Consider the following 16,772-nt stretch of genomic DNA (forward strand, 5'->3'; position numbering starts at 1 on the left):
ATGTCCGGATACTTTTGATCGCGTAGTGTGTAATACGCACGTCAAAACCGGTATGAGGTCGAATCTACATTATAAATAACCCCAGCTAGTCGCTGGAATTTTAGTGTCGTATGATCTAGGCACTTATCTAGAAGAGCCATATTCCCGTTTCCAAACATCTTTATCAGTCTCAAAATACAAAAATGAGCCGCACATTCCAAGGCTAAGCATCGCAAATGGCTGTAAATTTTACGTTATACTCTTAAGACCCCGATCTCTGAAAATTTTCTTTATGTCTTTACCCGTTTTCGAGATACAGAGGTTCAAAGTCATACTACTTCTGCACGTGAAATACGCACGAAAAATCCGATGTGAGGCAAAAAGTGTATAAAGCGACGTAGCGGCGGAGAAATATGCTGTAAAGTGTCTCCATTATCTACAGAACAGTTGTGGGCAACTCATGCTGAAGTACTGAAGCATATGCACAATTTTTGTGCACGTAAAATCCGGTCGGAGGTGTATAATTACTTCTGCGTCATTCCAGTTGCAAAAAAAGTAAAGTATCGAAGATTTACTGGCCGATGAGGTCCTCCCATGAGTAACTACCCATCCTGTGGTAGGGAGAAAGAAGGAAACTACTAAAAGAATGCTGCTATCGGAGTTCAAAAAAGGCGGATATGCTCCTGTTTAAAAGGCTGACTGGAATTTAGGGTACCGCCTGTCTCATTTTACCTTCAAAAATTTTTTCATCATTTTGGCGTGCGAACATATTCGTGCTGTTTCATGCTGAAAGAGAAGATAGAGACACTGGGAATGAGACCGAAAAATTATAAATACGGGAAGATAGTAAACCGTGGTTGTAGTAGAAAGAGCGAAGGAGACAATTGCAGTATGAGAGGAGAGGGGCAGAGCGTCAGTGGAACATATTTCACAGTGACAGAACAGCGTTAGGAAAAGAGTGAAGGAGACAGTGACAGTGGAAGCGGAATAAAGAGAAGGAGAAAGTTGAAGTGAATGAGAGCTAGTATAATGAGAGACAGAGTCTGTGACAATGACAGCAAGGAAGTGAGAAATAGTGCCAGTGAGAAGACACAGCAGCAGTGGGAATAAATGAATGAAATAGCAACAGTAAGAGAGAGCAAGAGGGAGGCAGTGATAGTAACAGGGGACAGTAGCAGTAGAATAGAACGAACGAGACAGTGGCAGTCAATGAGTTGCATAGAAATAATGGTAATGACTTTATGATAATGGTGGAAGTATGAGATATGGATTGAAATTTTCGCCGCGGCCAGGACTCGAACCTTGGTCTTCTTGCATATTAGGCAGAAATGCTAACCATTACACCACCGCAGCATTATGGTCAACATTCTTGCATGAATGAAGTCGAGTGCCCTTCCCACCACAAACTTCAATTCATATCTTCAGCTTGTTTTCCCCTTAGATTGTCAGTATGTCTCAGGGAAAATTTGGTTATAAGACCTATAAGCTCACCTACGGTACAGGACTTCCCCATTACATCAAACGCTAGGGTGCTATTCTGATGCCGGAGAACCCTGGCAATAATGACAATAAAACTAACTAAAAGTCCGAACAGGCTATCAGGCCCAACGGGACCGACCGGCCGCCGCGTCATCCTCAGACTACAGGCGTCACTGGATACGGATATGGAGGGGCATGTGTTCAGCGCATCGCTCCACTGGCAGTGTCGGTTTCCGAGACCGGAGCCGCTACTTCTCGATCAAATAGAGTCTCTGTTTGCCTCACAAGGGCTGAGTGCACCCCGCTTGCCAACAGGGCTCGGCAGACCAGATGGTCACCCATCCAAGTTCTAGCCCACCCCGACAGCGCTTAACTTCGGTGATCTGACGGGAACCGGTGTTACCACTGCGGCAAGGCCGTTGGCAATAGTGGCATTGTAAGGGGAAAATAAGCTGAAGAGATGAAGTTTGTGTTGGGGAGGGAACTCGACTTGGGTAGTTCGAACAGCAGTGTAGATTGTAGGGCAGTGGTGGTGTAATCGATACCATTTCTGCCTAATAAGCAAAACGACCTGGGTTCGAGTCCCGGATGTGGCGCAAAGGTGGAAGGAGTACATAAAGGGTCTATACAAGGGCGATGTACTTGAGGACAATATTATGGAAATGGGAGATGCGATACAGCGTGAAGAGTTTGACAGAGACCTGAGTCTAAAGAAGGCCCTGGGAGTAGACAAGATTCCATTAGAACTACTGACGGCCTTGGGAGAGCCAGTCCTGACAAAACTCTACCATCTGGTGAGCAAGATGTGCGAGACACGCGAAGTTCCCTCAGACTTCAAGAAGAATATAATAATTCCAATCCCAAAGAAAGCAGGTGTTGACAGATGTGAAAACTACCGAACTATCAGTTTAATAAGTCACGTCTACAAAATACTAACACAAATTCTTTACAGACGAATGGAAAAACTGGTAGAAGACGACCTCGGGGAAGATCAGTTTGGATTCCGTAGAAACGTTGGAACACGTAAGGCAATACTGACCTCACGACTTATCTTAGAAGAAAGGTTAAGGAAAGGCAAACCTACGTTTCTAGCATTTATAGAGTTAGAGAAAGCTTTTGACAATGTTAACTGGAATACTCTCTTTCAAATTCTGAAGGTGGCAGGGGTAAAATACAGGGAGCGAAAGGCTATTTACAATCTGTACAGAAACCAGATGGCAGTTATAAGAGTCGAGGGGTATGAAAGGGAAGCAGTGGTTGGGAAGGGAGTGAGACAGGGTTGTAGCCTATCCCCGATGTTATTCAATCTGTATATTGAGCAAGCAGAAAAGGAAAGAAAAGAAAAATTCGTTGTAGGTATTAAAATCCATGGAGAAGAAATAAAAACTTTGAGGTTCGCCAATGACATTTTAATTCTGTCAGAGACAGCAAAGGACTTGGAAGAGCAGTTGAACGGAATGGACAGTGTCTTGAAAGGAGGATGTAAGATGAACATCAACAAAAGCAAAACGAGGATAACGGAATGTAGTCGAATTAAGTCGGGCGATGCTGAGGAAATTAGATTAGGAAATGAGATGCTTAAAGTAGTAAAGGGGTTTTGGTATTTGGGGAGCAAAATAACTGATGATGGTCGAAGTAGAGAGGATGTGAAGTGTAGACTGGCAATGGCAAGGAAAGCGTTTCTGAAGAAGAGAAATTTGATAACATCGAGTACAGATTTAAGCGTCAGGAAGTCGTTTCTGAAAGTATTTGTATGGAAGTATTTGTATGGAAGTGAAACATGGACGATAAATAGTTTGGACAAGAAGAGAGTAGAAGCTTTCGAAATGTGGTGCTACAGGAGAATGCTGAAGATTAGATGGGTAGATCACATAACTAATGAGGAGGTATTGAATAGAATTGGGGAGAAGAGGAGTTTGTGGCACAACTTGACAAGAAGAAGGGACCGGTTGGTAGGACATGATCTGAGGCATCAAGGGATCACAAATTTAGCATTGTAGGGCAGCGTGGAGGGTAAAAATCGTAGAGGGAGACCAAGAGGTGAATACACTAAGCAGAATCAGAAGGATGTAGGTTGCAGTAAGTACTGATAGATGCAGAAGCTTGCACAGGATAGAGTAGCATGGAGAGCTGCATCAAACCAGTCTCAGGACTGAAGACCACAACAACAATATCTTCCGCTTCCATCACTGTCGTAGGTAAAGATGAGACTTAAATGTCTCGGGGAAAATTTAATTATAAGATCTATAAGATAATGAGTTTGTCTCAATGAGTGAGAACTGTCAATTGGTATTGGAAGGGTATGAGCGACTTAGAGCGATGGTCTAGTGAGACCCGGAATGAACAAATTACAGTTAGAGGAGCTTCTGCGAGTGAGAGGCACACAGGTGCAAAAGGGCAGGGTACTGGCAGACCTGTAATTTGAACTGAAGGTGATTAATGTGGTAAGGTCCCCGACGTGATAATGGGATTGCGACGGGAACTAAAAGACTTTGAACGACGAATTACAGTTGGAGCTAGACGCACGGGACATTAAACTTCGGAAATGTTAGGGAATTCAGTAATCCGATAACTGCAATCTCAAGAGTTTACCTTGAATACGCAGTGGCCGATGGCCCCCACTTAACGACTGAGAGCATCGGCGTTTGTGTAGAGTTGTCGGTGCTAACAGACAAGCAGCACTGCGTGAAATAACATCGGAAATTAATGTCGGAAGTACGACGAACGTATCCGTTGCGACAGTGCGGTGAAATGTGTCGTTAGTAGGCTACGGCAGCAGACGACTGACGCGAATGCCTTTGCTAACAGGACGACATGGCGTGCAGTGCATCTCCTGGGCTCGTCACCGTATTAGTTGGGCGTTAGACGACTGGAAAGTCGTTGTCTGGTTAGATTAGTCCCGATTTCTGTCGGTAAGAGCCGACGGTAGGGTTCGAATGTGGAGCAGAGCCCATGAAGCCATGGACTCGGCTTGTGAACAAGGCACGGTGCAAGATGTTGGTGGCACCATAATGGTGTGGGCTGTGTTTACTTGGAATGAACTGTGCCTTCTGATGCAACTGCACCTGTCATTGATTGAAAATGGTTATATTGGGCTAGTTAAAACTGTCTGCAGCAAACAGTGATGGAATTTTTATGGAAGACAATGCACCATGTCACTGGGCCATACCTGTTCGCGACTGGTTTGAAGAACATGCGGGACAATTCGAGCGAATCGTTTGGCCAGCGAGATCACCCGACACGAATCTCATCGAACATTTATGGAACATCATCGAGAGGTTAGTTTGTGCATAAAATACTGCACCGGCAACACTTTCGCAATTATGGACGGCTGCAGAGGCTACATGGCTCAATATTTCTGCAGGGGACTTCCAACGATCTGTTACATCTCCAGAATGAAATGTTCACTCTGCAGTGGAGTGTGTGTGCTGATATGAAACTTCTTGGCAGATTAAAAGTGTATGCCTGCAAGCTTCTGTGAAGTTTGGAATGTAGGAGGCGAGGTTATTGGCGGAAGTAGAGCTGTGAGGACGAGGTGTGAGTCGTACTTGGCTAGCTCAGTTGGTGCCGGGGGGGGGGGGGGGGGGGAAATTAGGGAAGTGTCCGATTCCACCGGTCTGCTTTGATCCAAGACGACATCACCACGGTGGAAATGGCTGTTCTAAGCGTCTGCAATATGGCGCTTATGATGTCACTACATACACACAGCAACAAAGACAATAACATCTCCCTCAGAAATACAATCAAACTAACGGGACAACTTGGGGGTTTTAGGGAGGGGACACGCTAAAAATAACAGTACAAAAAACACACCACGTTCCCAAAACACACAAAATGACGAACAAACAGGAATTACAAAATCTACAGGAATCGGTCACTTCACTTGACCTATACAGGTCAACCGCAGTTGACGATTCCAAAACACCAAAGCCTACGAAAATTGGAATCAGACATTTCACTTGACCACAGCTGACGATACCAAAACACCAATACCCACATAAGACTATCAAAATTGAAATCGGTCATTTCCCTTGACCTATATGGGTCAACCATAACTACTGATACGAAAAAAACCAACACCTACAACTACGAAAAACCAAACCAAAACCACAACACCTCAAAAATTCAAAAGTCAAACATCCCTACATATATTAAAACACATTCAATACACAATAAATACACAAAACATTACAACTCGAGAAAAACAGATCCAAAAAAACAATTAGCATCAACAAATTTCGGCGCTGCAAAGTAATTCGGCCCACACACACACACACATACACACACACACACACACACACACACACAGAGAGAGAGAGAGAGAGAGAGACAGAGAGAGGGCCATCAAACATAACAAGACGACATCTACAATCACAACCAACTCATAAACTCCGCGCCGTAATGACGTCACACATCTCAACACCCTTACGTCTGGGTCAGAGCAGACGGGTGGAATCGGAGGGTTCTGTTGACCTATCAACGAGAAACTTGAATGGGTATAATTGGAAGTCCGCCCAGAACAAATTCAACAAATAGTATAGAGAAAAATGAGGAAAAAAATGGAAGTTGGTAGAGCAGTTGCCTGCGAATAGCAGAGGTCCCGATTGGACAAACGGTTTTAATCTGCCAGGAAGTTTGATTTGTCGAGTCGATGCGACGTTGAGTTCCTGCACTACGCCGAAAAAAGGAGTTCCGACGTAATATTGGAAGGTATCGCATGCCTTTTGTCACATCAGTGTAGCTCGTTTGTAGAATTTACGTTAATTCATCATAACATTAAATAATTTTCATGTTCTGCGCTTCTTAGTGTTATTAGCAGTCTACTTTGTAGTTGTAAATATATTTAAGGGAAACGTTAACAGATTAATTGGTTTTATTCTGAAGTTTAGTAATGTGCGTGTAATGCAAATAGACAGAAATAATAAAATTCACGCTAGCCTTTTATTTTTCACCACAAAGTAATTACTATTGCGCCTATCTGGAAATGGTGGCGCTCGTAGCTGAGTGGATGTCGGCGCGGTAGCCCAGCGTGTTCGGTCAGAGAGTTAAACGCCCTCTGTAACGAAAAACCGATTGAATAGATCAACTATGAACTTGAACAGTTGTCATGGGGCGTCCGCTCCGAACAAATACAACGAACAATGACGAACAAAAATGAGATAAAAAAAAGTGGTCAGTGCGACTGACTCCCATGCAGATGCGGGTTCGGTTCCCGGTACTGCCAGTGATTTTTTCCATGCTGGAAGGACTGGAAATAGCCTATCTGGCCCAGAACGAAACAGCTGAGATATCGGGAGATATGGCCGCATAGTCCAGTATCTCTTTATATTTGTTACCTTTTTGGCGTTAGTCACAGGATATGATTATCATCTGATCCAGTAAAGAACTACAAGGCACAGGGTGGTTATAATTACTCACGGCGGTCCAGTCTGGGCTGTAATTATCGCACGGCAGCGGAAAATGGTAGATATCCTAACGCGTTTATGCGGGCGCGACTTACTCTGGAAAAACTTAGTTCCAATTTTGGCCACCAGGCGCCAGTCTGGCGCTGTACAGCATCTCGTCGACGTCTCATACTGAACAATCTGTGAAAATGGCGGTTAATAATAAAATCGACATTATGTCTTTCTCAGTTGTCTGACCTTTACTGTCCAAGTCCCTCTCCTAAACCATTACATACGGAAATATTCGTATAGGTCTATATTACATTCACAGCGCCATATTTGCACCTGTTGACCAAAATTGGGAGTAATTTTTTTCCGGCGTAAATCTGTTGCGCATTATCGCATTAGAATATCTACCAAGTTTCGCTGTCATACGATAATTGCAGCCCTGAATGAGCCTCTGTAAGTAGCTGCTCTTTAGTTATAACCACGATTTTTTTATAGATAGCTTACGACGTAATGCACACAGGACTGAGATCACGTTATCTGTTGAAACTTTTCTTGAGGACCGTCGATGTAATCTGCAACTCATAAGACGGAAAGATATAAGTCTGGCGCCGCGCGGTCTAAGGCGTCTTGTCACGGTTCGCGCGGCTTCCCCCGTCGGAGATTCGAGTCCTCCCTGGGACATGGGTGCGTGTCTTGCCTTTAGCGTAAGTTAGTTTAAGTTAGATTAAGTAGTGTGTAAGCCTAGGGACCGATGACCTCCGCAGTTTGGTCTCATAGTCCTTACCACAAATTTTTAAGTCTGGCGAGAATGTTATTTATCGATTTTCCTTTTAAGTAAATAACTTATTTATGTTCCGTACGCTAGTTCTGTGGGATGAAATTATTTGTGCGCCTTGCGATCAGGGCCTGGAGGCTTTGAAAATTGTTGAGAATATTTCCGCAGTTTAAAACAGAATACAATACACACATAGCTAGTCGTCAGCGCTCATATTTACTGTACAGCGCAGTTGGTGCAATACTTGTCTAACCACAGAAGCAGTTAGCTTTGTACATCGAAGTGCATTAGGGGCTGGCTTTCAGCGATAAGGTAACTATATCCATGGATATCCACATGTACGTAACTCTCCGTATATAGGTCTAGTATTATTATTTGTTAGTTACTTTCTAGTAACCTGCTGTCTTCTATGTTTGAAAAACTTCTATGTTTGAACTCTGTCCCAGTCGGTCAATAGCAAAACAGTAGTTTGTACTGACATCTTCGACTTTTGTAGTCCTGCCTTCCTCAGTTACGTGTAATATTACGGTATGTTGATAATTTTTACTTGTGGACCGTCTGACAGCAACTGAATAAAACACAATTTTAGTGCCATACGCGTTTCGCCTTTATTTTCTACAAGGCATCATCAGTGGCCTGGAATATGTACATATGTCTGCTATTTAATTTACACTTTTGTCACTGTGCCTATAGGTTATAAACAGTTCTGGTGGTTGGTATTTCCTATTAAGTAGCAATGTTTTGAACTGTACTTACAGGTTGCGTGGACAATTTCTTACATATTACGCTCCTGTTGCATTTTTGGTGTTGTTCTTCTTCTTATGAATGCCAATTTGCGGCTTTTTTCCAAAACACACACACACACAAACACACACACAAATGCATACACGAACAGATCACAGATGCTTCAATAATTACACTCGAAAAAATGGCAATAACATTCGATCTTTGGCAAAAACATTTGACCGTCGGCAATAGAAACCAAAACATTGCATTGAAACAAGCGTTCAGTTCATAGTGCTGTGGAGTGTGGAAAAAAACCACAAATTGGTATTCATAAGAAGAAGAACAACACCAAAAATGCAACAGGAGCGTAATATGTAAGAAATTGTCCACGCAACCTGTAAGTACAGTTCAAAACATCACTACTTAATAGGAAATACCAACCACCAGAACTTTTTATAACCTATAGGCACAGTGACAAAAATCTAAATTAAACAGCAAACATATGTACATATTCCAGGCCACTGATGATGCCTTGCAGAAAATAAAGGCGAAACGCGAATGGCACTAAAATTGTGTTTTATTCAGTTGCTGTCAGACGGTCCACAAGTAAAAATTATCATCATACCGTAATAGCAGTTTGTATGTACGGGGAGTTCATTTTAACTGAAGAGACTGAAATATCGAAAACTATACATCGGATCAAAAAAAGTTATAATTCCAATTTTTTTTTGTCTCCGAAGGGGAAATTGATACCCCATTGGTGCCCCACCCCACCCAGTGCGTGTATGGCGAAGGGCAACTTTGAAATTTTGATTGGGAACCCTCCTTTTTTTTTTTTTTTTTTGCTGATTATGATTCTACGGCAAAATCTACATACGTTTTGTCTGAAGTATTTTCTTTGTTTCGCTACAGATGGCGCTGTAGTCGGACGAATAGAAATGGATTCACAATTTACGACATGCTACTCAATGGCCCTCGAATACGCAGTAGCACGTGGGACCCCAGCTCCATGCTGCGAGGGGAGGACAGGCCAGTATTTCATAACTTGTAATTGGAAACCGCATTCGCAACGTTGTATTCCTCCGAGATATCGATCAGCGGACTGTTCGACGCGCCACCGTGGCCGTGTAGCGAACTACGACGCATCATAACAGGGAGTACACAGCGACCTGAGCTCACGAAGAACGAAGAAAATGGTTCAGACCAAACCTTCGACCATAAATATAACAGACTGGCCCTGACGTCATTTTCGTGGCTCCAACATCTCTGGGCTAAAGTCACGCGAATGTTGGCAAAACATGGTTGTTTCGTGTTGCGCTTACGGCTGTACTCAGCGTTTTGTCGGGGGAAATGGCATTACATTTCACATGTAAGTGTTCCTATGATACTGCAGATGCGTTTATGGAAATCTGCTGAAGTGATTTTTATATGTTTTTTACACTTGAAGTAGAGTATCGCGTAAATTAAAGTGTTGAAAGTGATGCCTGTAAAGCCAGACTCATATTACTTTTTGGAAAGTTGTGCGATAATTCGGTTACAGAAGTAAGTATAATTGTTTCCCGTTCCTACTCATAGGTTCCCTAAGGATGGAAACCGAAGGCAGCTTTGGATACAGGCCCTGAAACGGAAAAACTTCAAGCCATCTGCACATACGCGCCTTTTTTTTATATACAAGCGTGATTATAATAAGGTAAGAGCACCTGTAGTCGACACATGAAGAGAATTTTTTTCTGGCTTCTGATACTATTAAATAAATGTAGGCTCCAAAATTATTTTCTGAAACTTCAAAGTCTCACCTTTCATCTAAAATATCATTTTTTTTAAACTGATAGTTTAAACTTTTGTAAAAATAGTAGGAACTGAACCTTTGAAGTGCACCTAAAATTAGTACTCTAAAATGGACCTGCTCCTAAAGTCGACAATTTTGGCACCTATAGTTGACATAATTCCCATATCCCATTTTCTTTTATAGGTGACTAGAGCTCAAAAGCGCGGCGAATCCATTGTTTAAAAGTTTTGACACGAGCCCACTCTTACTCTTTAAAAGAATTTTAATGACATTTTACTTTAATTGATAGTTTATAGTAATTTCGTCCCGCTGGCCACCAGAGGGGCATTCGATGTATTTGTTACATTTTATAAATGGTACTGTGAACAAATCCAGGTCAAATGTAGTTCTGACAATTTTTCACAAATAAAAAAATAATTTATGTTGGAAGCGTTTGGCAGTCAATTGAGAAATGTGGGTAAAATACGATACAAACATCGGATGGCAGACCGCTGATTTGAAATCCCGCCACGTTTTGCCAACAGTCACGTGGTTTATGTTGGAGCCACACCAGCCCTATAGCTTCTGCACTGCAAGGCTAGTCTACTGGTATGTATGGTCGAAGGACCAAATGCATGTAGTATTTTGACTAAAGTTCAGTCTTGATCACGTCATGTATGTTTTAATGATACAGGTGACCGGTTTCGGTTCTTTTTACAAAACCATCATCAGACCCTGGCTCCTTTAGGATGGTAGGCGGAGCTCTCCTCGCTGCTCAGTTGAGTGCGTAGCAGCGAGGAGAGCTCCGTCTACCATCCTAAAGGAGCCAGGGTCTGATGATGGTTTTGTAAAAAGAACCGAAACCGGTCACCTGTATCATTAAAACATACATGACGTGATCAAGACTGAACTTTAGTCAAAATATAACAATTTATTGATCACTGCATTCCAAATATGTTTACCAAAAATGCATGTAGATTTTGCCGTAGAATCGTAATCTGCGATAAAAAACGGCAGATCTCTTTGGAGATTTCAAAGTTGCCTCCCTGCCACCCACGCGCGTGATGGGGAGGCGCGGGTCGAACGTGGTATCGTTGGATGTCCCCCCTGCGAGACAAACGAATTGGAATTATAGCTTTCTCTGATCAGATGTGTAGTTTTCGAGATATTTCAATATGTTCAGTTTAAATGAATACCAATATTTTCAACATTTCGCGGCCCTGTCGGCAACTGTATAATATTAATTTTAAATTAACAACAGCCTCTGTTGCTATGTTTACCTAGGTTTCAATTCGGACAACCCAACCTTCTTGAGGATAAAAGAAACTACTATTTGCTTATAATGGACAACGTCAAAAACCAAAAAGTATAATATAGTAATACATCGTCGTATTGCGATAAGTTATCTGGGAAACAAAAGTTATTGCAATATGACGATGTATTACTATATTATAGTTTTTGGTTTTTGACGTTGTCCATTACGGACAAATCGTAGTTTCTTTTATTCTGAAGAAGGTTGGTTGGTTTGGTTGTTTGGAGGAAGAGACCAAACATCGAGGTCATCGGTCTCATCGGATTAAGGAAGGACGGGGAAGGAAGTCGGCCGTGCCCTTTCAGAGGAACCATACCGGCATTTGCCTGGAGCGATTTAGGGAAATCACGGAAGGCCTAAATCAGGATGGCCGGACGCGGGATTGAACCGTCGTCCTCCCGATTGCGAGTCCAGTGTGTTAACCACTGCGCCACCTCGCTTGGTGAAGAAGGTTGGGTTGTCCCAACTGAAACCTAGGTAAATGTAGGTAATCATTGCAGCTAAGGCTGTTGTTAATTTAAAATTAATGAAATGAATACCCTGTACAATCAGGAAGACTTTTTAAGAAAAATTACTAATAAAACGAAATACATAGGTCTAGTGCACAACATACATACATTAAACATCCTGCATCAATGGATCGCGGAGCTATAGGTATACATCCAAGAAAAAATGAAGTTTATCCGTTATCTTATCGTCTCAGTGTCAAATTTATTTTTATAATGTGACTAGTTTCCACAATATGTGATCATGCTCAGATCTATGATGTTGAGTAAGCAACTTGTCGTATTCCTATGGAACTGCGGATCAGAAAACTGTTCCATATGAACGGGTTGCTTACGCAACAACATTTATATCGAGACGGAAAAATGAAAATGAGCGTTCGGCGTCATTGGCCGGGAGGCCCCTTGCGGGGCAGGTCCGGCCGCCTTGGTGCAGGTCTTATTACATTCGACGCCACATTGGGCGACCTGTGCGCCGTATGGGGATGAAATGATGATGAAGACAGCACAACACCCAGTCCCTGAGCGGAGAAAATCCCCGACTTAGCCGCGAATCGAACCCGGACCCGTAGGACGGCAATTAACTCACGCTGTGGTCTCCTTCCCCAAACCAACCAACCAACCAACCAACTCACGCTGACCAGTCAGCTATCGGGGCGGACATCTTGAGATGATCAAACATTGATCGAAAATTGTATTAAATTCCGCCTCAGAGGATACAATACGCAAACGCTTAATCCATGATAACACGCGGAAGACAGTGTAGACGATTCACTGAGAGGTGGTGCATACAGCTTCCCTCCCATAGGCAACTATGGCGTCAGAAAGGACACCTTGCCACAAAATTAAGTAACAAGATGAAATTTGCCAAATTCTGAAAAAGTGGACCTTATTCTGGACAGGATAAACGAGAAAAAAAAAGAAAAATTGGGTCTAATACGCAATACTGTTCTAGTCCCTGCCCTCAAGGAACTGTTCATGTTGTAAACAAAAACATAAACATCCACAACTGAAACACGGAAACAAAATCATCGCACGAGTCATCTCAAAAATGGTTCAAATGGCTCTGAGCACTATGGGACTTAACGTCTGCGGTCATCAGTCCCTTAGAACTTAGAACTACTTAAACCTAACTAACCTAAGGACATCACACACATCCATGCCCGAGGCAGGATTCGAACCTGCGACCGTAGTGGTCGCGCTGTTCCAGACTGAAGCGCCTAGAACTGCTCGGCCACACCGGCCGGCGACGAGCCATCTACGTAACATATTACGCCCAACGTCAAAGGACACATATCTGAATGAAACTTTAGCGTCTCCACGTGTAAAGACTGGCCGGCTGCTGTGGCCGAGCGGTTCTAGGCGCTTCAGTCTGGAACCGCGCGACCGCTACGGTCGCAGGTTGGAATCCTGCCTCGGGCATGGATGTGTGTGATGTCCTTGGGTTAGTTTGGTTTAAGTAGTTGTGAGTTCTAGGGGACTGATGACCGCAGACGTTAAGTCCCATAGTGCTCAGAGCCATTTGAACCATTTTTGTTTTTTGCGTAGTGAACGTTCAACCAGCTTACGGAAATGAAGCCAGGTAGTGGTTTCGACAGCCGCTGATATTTCGGCAGATAAACATCCAGTCATTTTTAAGGAACAAACGCAATGAGGGAGAAGTTCTTATATTTCGTATGCCTTTGTCCCGCATCGGCAGGTTCGGCACGGTTATAAACGGGTTTGGCATGGTTAGTCTAAGCGGTTGCCGCAGGTCCTTCTTCTTGCCACCCCGGAATACACTATGTGGTCAAAAGTATCCGGACACCCTCAAAAACATACGTTTCTCATATTAGGTGCATTGTGCTGGCACCTACTGCCAGGTACTCTTATCAGAGACTTCAGTAGTCATTAGGCATCGTGAGAGAGCAGAATGGGGCGCTCCGAGGAACTCACTGACTTCGAACGTGGTAACGTGATTGAGTGAATATGTGTGAATTCGTAAGGGACCAAACTGCGGATCATAGGTCCCTAGACTCACACACTACTTAAACTAACTTATGCTAAGAACAACACACACACACACACACCCATGCCCGAGGGAGGACTCGAACCTCCGGCGGGAGGGGCCGCGCAACCCGTGCGTGTCGCCTCAAACCGCACGGCTACTCCGCGCGATCGTGATTGTCACTTGTGTCATAAGTCTGTGTGCGACATTTTCACACTCCTAAACGTCAACTGTTTCCGATGTGATAGCGAAGTGGAAACGTGAGGGGACACGTACAGCACAGAAGCGTTCAGGCCGACCCCGTCTGTGGACTGACAAATGGTTCAAATGGCTGTGAGTACTATGGGACTTAAATTCTAAGCTCATCAGTCCCCTAGAACTGAGAACTGAGAACTACTTGAACCTAACTAACCTAAGGACATCACACACATCCATGCCCGAGGCAGGATTCGAACCTACGACCGTAGCGGTCGCGCGGTTCCAGACTGTAGCGCCTAGAACCGCTCGATTGCCCCGGCCGGCTGTGGACTGACAGAGACCGCCGACAGAGGGTCGTAACGTGTAATAGGCAGACATCTATCCAGACCATCACACAGAAATTCCAAACTGCATCAGAAGCCACTCCATGACAGTTAGGCGGAAGGTGAGAAAACTTGCATTTCTTGGTCGAGCGGCTGCTCATAAGCCACACATCACGCCGGTAAATGCCAAACGACGCCTCGCTCGGTATAAGGAGCGTAAACGTTGGACGATCGAACAGTGGAAAAACGTTTTGTGGAGTGACGAATCACGGTACACAATGTGGCGATCCGATGGCAGGGTGTGGGTATGGCGAATGCGCGGTGAACGTCATCTGTCAGCTTGTGTAGTGCCAACATTAAAATTCGGAGGCGGTGGTGTTACGGTGTGGTCGGTTTTTTTCGTGGAGGGCCTTGCACCCCTTGTTGTTTTGCGTGGCACTATCACAGCACAGGCCTACATTGATGTTTTAAGCACCTTCTTGCTTCCCACTGTTGGAGAGCAATTCGGGGATGGCGATTTCATCTTACACCTGAACAGAGTCCTGACCTGAATCCTACAGAAAACCTTTGGGATATTTTGGAACGCTGACTTCGTACCAGGCCTCACCGACCGACCGATACCTCTCCTCAGTGCAGCACTGCGTGAAGAATGGGCTGCCATTCCCCAAGAAACGTTCCAGCACCTGATTGAACGTATGCCTGCGAGAGTGGAAGGTGTCATCAAGGCTAAGGGTGGGCCAACACCATATTGAATTCCGGCATTACCGATGGAGAGCGCCACGAACTTGTAAGTCATTTTCAGCCAGGTGTCCGGATACTTTTGTTCACATGGTATTTGTATACCTCAGCAGAATGCATGTAGTGACGTAACGTTTTCTAACTGTTTGCGAATCGTATAGATGAGGCAGGACTTGGTACCTACCCTATATTCACCTAGTGGTATGTGGAGAAAAACCTAAAAACCACATCTACGCTGGACGCCACCCAACCCTCTTCTTTAATATGCGGGGCGGATTCGATAAAGCAGCGCTTTATCACGCACAGCTATTCTGGCGTGCAGATGCATTAACAGAAACCCTGTGCAGGGTAATTTAAAACAACGATGTGGGGGACTTTCATGAGCCGTAATAACCTCTGTGGTTGCTACAGCATCGTTTTCTTGGAATACCCCCACTTCTGATCCTCTTTCTGCGCCTGCTCATCAGTTGAAAATTTAATTCCACTCATGTGCGCCTTGAGGGATGTGAAAATTTGATAATCTGAAGGTACCAGGTCGGGGGAATACGGAGGGTGGTTCAAAACGTCCAAACCAAATGAGTCCAAAAGCGGCTCTGGGCTCGGGCTGTGCGAGGACGGGCTTTGTCGCGCATTCCCCTCCTTTCGTTCTGAATGCTGCTTTTGAGTTTTACTAACCTCTCGCATTATCGCTGTGCACTGGTGGTCTCACCCTGAGGCAGAAATTCGACCAAAATTATGCCTTTTCTGTCCCAAAACACAGAAGCCGTGATGATGTTTGCCCGAAATTGTGCCCTCTGTGATGAAAGTCTTTTTGTCTCAGACGGTGTTTCATCTCCAGTCGCAATGAAGTTCAGAAAATCCTCACCTTCCAATTTACGTCACTCGAGAAACTCGCGGGCGGTATATAGCCGATTTTTCTTGCGCTGCTCTGCCAGCTGTTTTGGGATCTGCCCTGTGCACAGTTTCCGGTACCCCAGCGTTTCTGGGAGTGTCTCGCAGAAGATTTTTAGACAGTTGTGGAAACGGGGCGCAAATTTCGTCCACTGTCGGCGGTCTTCACGAACAGTTTGCTCGATTTTTTTCACCAGTTCATTAATCAGAATGGAAGCTCTTGCTTCGTCATGAACATTTGTTCTGCCCCACTAAACTTCCTACACCCCTTAAACACAGTCGTACTGAAACTTCCTGGCAGATTAAAACTGTGTGCCAGACCGAGACTCGAACTTGGGACCTTTATGTTTCACAGGCAAGTGCTATACCGACTGAGCTGCCCAAGCACGACTCACGGCCCGTCCTCACAGCTTTACTTCTGCCAGTACCTCGTCTCCTACCTTGCAAACTTCACAGAAGCTCTTCTGCGAACCTTGCACAACTAGCGCTCCTAGTAGAAAGGATATTGCCGAGCCATGGCTTAGCCACAGCCTGGGGGATGTTTCCAGAATGAGATTTTCACTCTGCAGCGCAGTGCGCTGATATGAAACTTCCTGGCAGACTAAAACTGTGTGGCGGACCGAGACTCGAACTCGGGATCTTTGCCTTTCGCGGGCAAGTGCTGTCCCGACTTTTTCTTTTTTTCATTCATGTTCGTTGT

The 16,772-nt window shown here is 44.3% G+C and overlaps 1 non-coding gene and 1 pseudogene across 1 annotated transcript; both read right to left on the reverse strand.

The window, feature by feature from the left end:
- Positions 1–1,259: 1,259 nt before the first annotated feature.
- Trnai-aau (transfer RNA isoleucine (anticodon AAU)) lies at positions 1,260–1,332 on the reverse strand. The gene has a single exon. It is a non-coding gene; the product is annotated as a tRNA-Ile (tRNA).
- Positions 1,333–1,764: 432 nt separating this feature from the next.
- On the reverse strand, positions 1,765–1,882 carry LOC126428486 (5S ribosomal RNA; annotated as a pseudogene).
- Between the last annotated feature and the right edge of the window lie 14,890 nt (positions 1,883–16,772).

Source organism: Schistocerca serialis, chromosome 12 (assembly GCF_023864345.2).
Source record: "Schistocerca serialis cubense isolate TAMUIC-IGC-003099 chromosome 12, iqSchSeri2.2, whole genome shotgun sequence".
NCBI lineage: Eukaryota > Metazoa > Arthropoda > Insecta > Orthoptera > Acrididae > Schistocerca > Schistocerca serialis.